We start from the raw sequence: 7787 nt of genomic DNA, 5'->3' as shown, positions 1-7787 counted from the left end.
ATGACAGGGCCAGAGACACTGAGTTCAAATCCCAGTTCTACTACTTATTGGCCATATGATCTCAGGCAAGTTACCTTAATAATCTGTGCTTATGTCCTCTTTTGAAAAATGATGACAAAAATAATATATACTTCATAGGGTTTGTGAGAATTCAGTAAGTCAATATGTTTAAAACACACAAGATAATGCCACAATGCCTACGTAAGTGCTATGTAAGAGTAAGCTATTATTATCCACTGGAATGTAGACTCCATGAGACCAGTAAGTTATGTTTTCTTTTCTTTTTCTTTTTGTTTTTTCTATGGGGGGGCAGGGTCTGTTTTCTTCATTGATTCATTCCCAGTATCTAAAACAAAATTTGAATTTTCTAACCACAAGCAATTTTATATAACCATATTACCAGGATTGGTTAGAAAATAAACCAGAAGTTTAACACATTTGTTTGAATTTCTCTGATCATACAGCCAAATTAGAATTCACTTTATAATGGTGTATATTACACATTAAAGTTATGTAATTTAATTAGAATATGACAAGCATAAGTGTAGTCAAGAATTTCAATTAAATAAAACATGTATAGTGAAAATAGAATCAGAACAAGAGGGAAAGAGATGGTTTGAGTGTGAGAAAAGAATCCTTTTCAAATTGCTTAAAACATACGTGTAAGGACTTCTGACCAAGATGGAGTAACATGGTGGTGGAGAGGGGATTTTCCCTTCTGCCTGAAACAACTAAAAAAACTACACAGAATGTATGAAACAACAGTTTAAGACACTGGACATCAGACAAAGTAGGACAGTGATCCTTGAGAGCTGGGGGAAAATGAGATGAGCCCTACAGTTGTCTCATATTATTGTCTTGAGAGTTTTCAGGCTGCAGTGTCGGGAGGAAGAAACCAGATAGAGCCAAACCACCTCCTTAAGTTGAGGAGATAAAGTTGAGAGTCTAGGGGAGATCAAGCTTACAGGAATTTGCAGGGCAGAGTAATGGAGAGAAAAAAGTTGCACAGAGAGACAAACCCAGAGATGTGCAGGAGCTCTCCCTTGGGTATTTAGCAGAGTATTATTCAGCACATGTGCTTCATGAAACCACTCAAGGCTAGGGAAAAGAACTACCTTGACCTGGACCTGAGCCAGGCCAGGAACAGTGCCCGTTCCCACCAGCCAAACTGGAAAACCAGTCTGGAGTACTGGGTGTAATACTCAGAAGGGTCTTGCCTCAGTAGTGAGGAGTAATTGGACCTAGACTAAACCCTGCTATAGTTCTGCCTAACAAATCCTAAAAGCAAAATCCAAAAGGATCAGATTCCCAATGACTGCATTCCAAAACAAAGCTCAAGAATATTTATAGGAATACAAAAATATCCAGCACACTAGATAAAATTTACAATGTCTGGCATTCAATAAAAAATAACTAGGCATGCAATTAAATATAACGAATAGAAAAATCAGTGACTTGAAGTCTACTCAGAGCTGATACTCAATAGACAATTTGAGGTATTTTATTGATTATGTTGTTTAGGTCAGACAGAATTAGAAGACAAAGGGAGTTCCCTGGTGGCCTAGTGGTTAGGATTCCAGGCTTTCACTGCCATAGCCCCAGGCTCAATCCCTGGTTGAGGAACTGTGATCCCATGAGCCATGAGGCACAGACAAAAAAAAAAAAAAAGACAAGACATTAAAACATTTATTACAACATATTCCATATGTTCAAAATTCTAGAGGAAAGATTAAACATGTTAATAAAGACAAAGAAGATAAAACAAACACACACGAGTTTCTAGAGTTGAAAACTAGTGTCTGAAATGAAAAACACACAGAGGAATTAGCAGCAGATTGGACATTGCAAAAGAAAATATTGATTCATGAAGACACAGCAATAGAAACTATCAAAAATAAAACAAAATAGGAAAAAAATCTAAAAAATTAATGAACAGAGTATCTGAGCTTTAGAAAAACCTCAAATGGCCCAATATATACGTATAATTGGATTACTGAAAGAGAGGAGACAGAAAGGACAGAGAAAATATTTGAAGAAATAATAGAACACTATTAACTAACGACCTAATTGAGAACACTCCACTCAACAAAAGAATAATACACATCCTTCAAGTGCATATGAAACATTCATCAAGATAGACCATATTCTGGGCCATAATAAGAGTATAAATAAATTTAGAATTTAAGTCATACAAAGTATTTTCTCAGAACACAACAGAATTCGAAATCATAAGAGAAAGATCTCCAGAAAAATCCCGAATATTTGGGAACTAAATAGCATACTTCTAAATAACTCATATCAAAGGCTAAGTCAAAAGAGAAATAAGGGGGTATTTTGTTTAAAACACTTTGAGATATGATTGACATACAAAAAGCTGTACAAATTTAAGAAGTAAAACTTGATAAGTTTGCAGATAAGTGCACATTCATGAAACCATCACCATAATCTATGCCATAAACATACCCATCACCTACAAAATTTCCTCCTGCCTTATTATTTTTTGTGTGTGATAAGAACACTTAACGTAATATCTCCCTCTTAGCAAATTTATACACAATACAGTATTGTTAATTACAGGATCTGTGCTGTACAGATCTCTAGGACTTACTCATCTTGTATAACTGACACCGTACATTTTGACTAATCCTCCCCATTTCTCCTTCCCTCAGCCCCTTGCAACCACCATTCTAATCTCTACTTCTATGAGGTAGACTATTTAAGATTTGTTACGTAAGCGATATAGCGTAGTATTTGTCCTTCTGTGTCCGGCTTATTTCACTTAGCTGATGTCCTCCAGGTGCATCCGTATTGTCACAAATGGCAGGATTTCCTTTTTTTGTAAGGCTGAATAATATTTCATTGTATGTACATGCCACATTTTCTTTATCCATTCACCTGATAATGGATAATGGATAATGGTTGCTCCCATGTCTTAGCTATTGTGAATAATGCTTCAATGAACATGTGAGTGCAGGTATATCTTTGAGGTACTGATTTCAAGTCCTTTGGATATATAGTCAGAAGTGGGTTTGCTAGATCATATGGTAGTTTTATTTTTAATTTTTTGAGGAACCTCCATACTGTTTGTCATAATCTTTTGTTCTCTTGATGATAGCCATCCAAACAAGTGTGAGTTTTATGGTTTTGATTTGCATTTCCCTCATGATTAGTCATGTTGAGCATATTCTAACCATTGACCATTTGTATGTCTTCATTGGAAAAATGTCTATTCAGATCCTTTGCCCATCCTTAATAGGGTCATTTAATATTTGGTATTGAATTGTAGGAATTCCTTATGTATTTTGGTTATTAACCCTTTATCAGATTATGCTTTGCAAATATTTTCTCCCATTCTGTAGGTTGCCTTTTCATTTTGTTGATTATTTCCTTTGCTGTGCAGAAGCTTTTTAGTTTGATGTAATCCCGCTTGTTTATTTTTGCTCTTGTTGCCTGTGCTTCTGGTGTCGTATTCAAGAAATCATTGCCAAAGCCAACTTCAAGCTTTTTCTCTGTGTTTTCTTCTTAGGGGTTTTATACTTTTGGGTCTTACATTTAATTACTTAAACCATTTTGAGTTGATTTTTGTGTATGGTGTGTGATAAGGATTCGATTTCATTCTTTTGTATGTGGATATCCAGTTTTCCAAAAACCACTTATTGAAAAGCCTTTTAATTTCCCCATTGTGTTGAAGAATAGTTAACCAAAATGTCAAATTTAAAATTATTTTTAAAGGAGGTATAGCTCTTTAAAGATCCAATAGCTGAAATAAAATAAACTTTTAATATATTCTATTAAACCAAAAGAGGGCAAGAAAAGAGTAATAGAGAAAAAACAGAAAGGGCAAATTTTTTAAAAGCAAGTTGATAGATTTAAACTCAAAGATATCAATTTTCATTAAGTATAAATGGACTAAAGTCTTTCACTACACATGAAGTGACATATTGTTTGAAGGTAGATTCAGATCAAAAGCCAGAGATTTTTACAATGGATAAAGAAGCAAGACCTGAAAGTGTGTGCATCATGCTAAATGAGAAACCAAAAATGAGATCATCTGTCAGCAAGCATTCTGTAGGTCTACACCATGACACCAATAATGGCAAAACTGTGAGGAAGAACAGATAAGATATACTTTCAAGTTTATTCAGAGGACCATGATCCCTTCGACTCTGGAAATCTTTCCCACTTCAGAATCACCTGTCTCCTGCATTCTTTCTCTTAGACTTGAAACAAGCCCAGGTTACCAAGAATTCAAGGCTGGACTCTCAGCATCCAGACTCCAGAGCAGCTCTGATTTTCTCTCTTTCCTGAGAGTCTCTGTTGGCTGCCTGAATGTAGTCTATCTTCTAAGTCATCAGTATGGGTATTCTATGACAAACAGCTTTCCAAAATTTCTTATGATTCTTCAATTACCTGGATTTCTTCATCGTATCTCCTTTCCACTTTTTTTTTAAAATAAGTTTATTTATTTTATGTATTTATTTTTGGCTGCGTTGGGTCTTTGTTGCTGCACGCGGGCTTTCTCTAGTTGTGGTGAGTGAGGGCTACTCTTCGTTGCAGTGCGCGGGCTTCTCATTGCAGTGGCTTCGCTTGTTGTGCAGCACGGGCTCTAGGCACGCGGGCTTTGGTAGCTGTGGCTCGCCAGCTCTAGAGCGCAGGCTCAGTAGTTGAGGCGCACGGACTTAGTTGCTCCACAGCATGTGGGATCTTCCTGGACCAGGGCTTGAACCCATGTCCCCTGCACTGGCAGGCGGATTCTTAACTACTGTGCCACCAGGGAAGACCCACTTTTTTTTTTTTTTTTTTTTGGTCATTTCATACCACCTTAACACTTTTCAACATACCAGAAGAAGACGTTTAAAGCAAATAAGTGTTTAAAGCATTGATAGTAACAATGTATTGGGTGTTTATTGCATACCTAAAAGTGAAATGTATGATAAAAATGGAACAAGGACTGGGAATCAAGATCGCACTGTTATCAAGTCTTTCACCACACATGAAATAACATACTATTTGAAGGTAGATTCAGATTTTTCAAAATGTACATTGTAAACTCTATGGCAATGACTCAAAAGTTTTTAAAAGAAGTACAAATAATAAGTATATGAGATAAAATTAATTTTGTTTTTTAAATAATAAAACTAGAGAAGGCAGAAAAAAGAAACAGAGGAAATGAAACTAATGGAAAACAGCTAGCAAGACGGTGTATTTTAATCCAACTATACACAGTAACTTTAAAGGTGAGTGGATTAAGAATAACTGTTAAGAACTGTTTAGAAAAACAGCAAGAACCAACTATATGAGGTTATATTAGTCATGGTTCTTCAGTGAAACAGAACAAATAGATCATTGGCCATTGGCTCACGTGATTGTGGAAGCCAAGAAGTTCCACAATCTGCTGAGAGCTGAAGAACCAGGAAAGCTGGTGGTTTAGTTCAGTCCAAGTCCAAAGGCCTGAGAACCAGGGGAGCTGATGGTGTAAGTTCCAACTGAGGTCCAAAGGCCCAAGGATCAGAGGGCCGATTGTGTAAGTCCCTCCGATTTGAAGGTCCAAGAACCAGGAGCTGAAGTCCAAGTCTGAAGGTCCAAGAACCAGGAGCGCCGATGTCCAAGGGCAGAAAAGAAGATGGATGTCCCAGCTCAGAGAATAAATTTGCCCTTCTGCTTTTTTGTTCTATTTAGGCTCTCAACTGATTGGATGATGCCTACCTACAATGGTGAGAGAAATCTTCTTCACTCAGTCTATGGATTCAAATGTTAATCTCTTCTGGAAAAACCCTCACAGACACCCCAGAGATGTTTTACCAGCCCTCTGGGCATCCCTTAACCCAGTCAAGTTGACACATAAAATTAACCATTACAGAGCTCTATGAGCAACCTATTTTAATATTATAAAAGAATACTTCCAGTTTCAGCTCCAACATGTAAAGAATTTGGAAATCATAACTCACATCCTTACAAGAAAAAGATGAGAAAACTGAAAATCATTGGCTTTTCTTGGGCCCATCAGAGAACTGAGGTTGCACGGCAAATTGCCACCCCAAAATCTGGATAGACAGACAAATCCACAGAGTTGAAGCTGAGATCTGCTTAACAGTGGAAGCAAAATCCACTGGTGCCATAAACTAGTAGGAATACTTAAATGGTAGTTTTGACGAATTGCTGGAGGTTGAGTGTGGGTTAGCTTAAAAGTAAGAAGCTTTGGGGAGCTGCAGTATGGGTGAGCTGCGTATGAGCTGAGTAAAAAGTTGAGAAAGATCGCCTCATGGCTCTGGCAGGGGGAGGAGGACTAGAAATCATTGGAAAAATGTGGCCAGTGTTTTCCATAGCAAAAGCCTGGTCTCCAGGGGAAAAGACTTCTTTTGTAAAAAACATTTATTTATTTATTTACTTGGCTGTCCCGGGTCTTAGTTGCAGCACGTGGCGCCTTCATTGCCGCATGTGGGATCTTCATTGCAGTATGCAGGATCTTTAGTTGTGGCATGCAGGATCTTTTAGTTGTGAACTGTGTAAGTCAGACTGGGACTTGAACCCACAGGCCAGGACTCGAACCCAGCCAAAACCCAGAATGGGAATTGAACCCACAGTCTTTTAACTGAGATCACACACCTGGTCTCAGGACTTAATGAAGCTCAGTTTCTTGATGTTTCATCGCAGAAAGAATTCAGTGAGAGACAAAGTGATGGGTAAGAAGTGGATTTATTTAGAGAGAAACACGCTCCACAGACAGAGTGTGGGCCACTCAGAAGTCAAGAGCGGCACCAGGGTATGGGGTTGTCAGTTTTTATAGGGGTGGGTAATTTCATAGGCTAATGAGTGGGAGGAGCATTCCAGCTATTTTGGGGAAGGGGTGGGGATTTCCAGAAATTGGGCCAGCACCCAATTCCTTATGGTCGGCCTTGGAACGGTCATGGCACCTGTGGGCATGTCATTTAGCATGCTGATGTGCTACCATGAGGCTCAAAGTCTAGTGGAAGTTGACTCATCTGCCATCTTGGACCTATTTGGTTTAATCAGTTTATGTCATCAGGCTATGTCATTCTTTTAAAGGTTATGCCCTGCCCCCTTCCCTCCTGTTTCAGTTGCAGCATGTGGGATCTAGTTCCCTGACCAGGGATCAAACCCAGGCCCCCTGCATTGGGAGCACAGAGTCTTAGTCACTGGACCACCAGGGAAGTCCCTATCCAGGGGAAAAGACTTTAGCAGAACCTTATCCAGGGCCACAGAGTGTGGGTGGCTTATAGCACCAATGCATGTACCCACCAACTCTGGGGGCTAGAAGGGACAAGCTAGACTGAAATCTGAGATGGCCAAGATCACCTCAAGAAAGTGCAGGCTAAACAGTGGTTGCCAAACTATCTTCTGGGGAGTCTTCAATGCTGCTCCCAGAGCTAAAGTTTCTGTGGTAGAGAACTGTGTTCAGTAGCCTATGATAAACCATAATGGAAAAGAATATTTTAAAAAAAGAGAGAATGTATGTATATATACATATATATATACACACACACATATGTGTATATATGTATACATATATACATGAATCACCTTGCTATACAGCAGTAATTAACACATTGTAAATCAACTATACTTCAATAAAAAATAAAGTTTCTGTGGTGAAATAAACTTAAGAAATGGTGAATAAATACCCCTCCTAAAGAGTCATATAACACACTAATAAAGACTCAGAGAAACTAAGTAAAATAGGAAACTGACTGGGACACATTTATTCTCAATCCTGTTTGTACATCAGAAGCATCAGAAGAGTTTATTTTTAACCAATACAACAACTG

This window comes from Balaenoptera musculus, chromosome 15 (genome assembly GCF_009873245.2).
Source record: "Balaenoptera musculus isolate JJ_BM4_2016_0621 chromosome 15, mBalMus1.pri.v3, whole genome shotgun sequence".
In the NCBI taxonomy this organism is placed as follows: Eukaryota; Metazoa; Chordata; class Mammalia; order Artiodactyla; family Balaenopteridae; genus Balaenoptera; species Balaenoptera musculus.
This window is presented reverse-complemented; position numbering follows the sequence as displayed.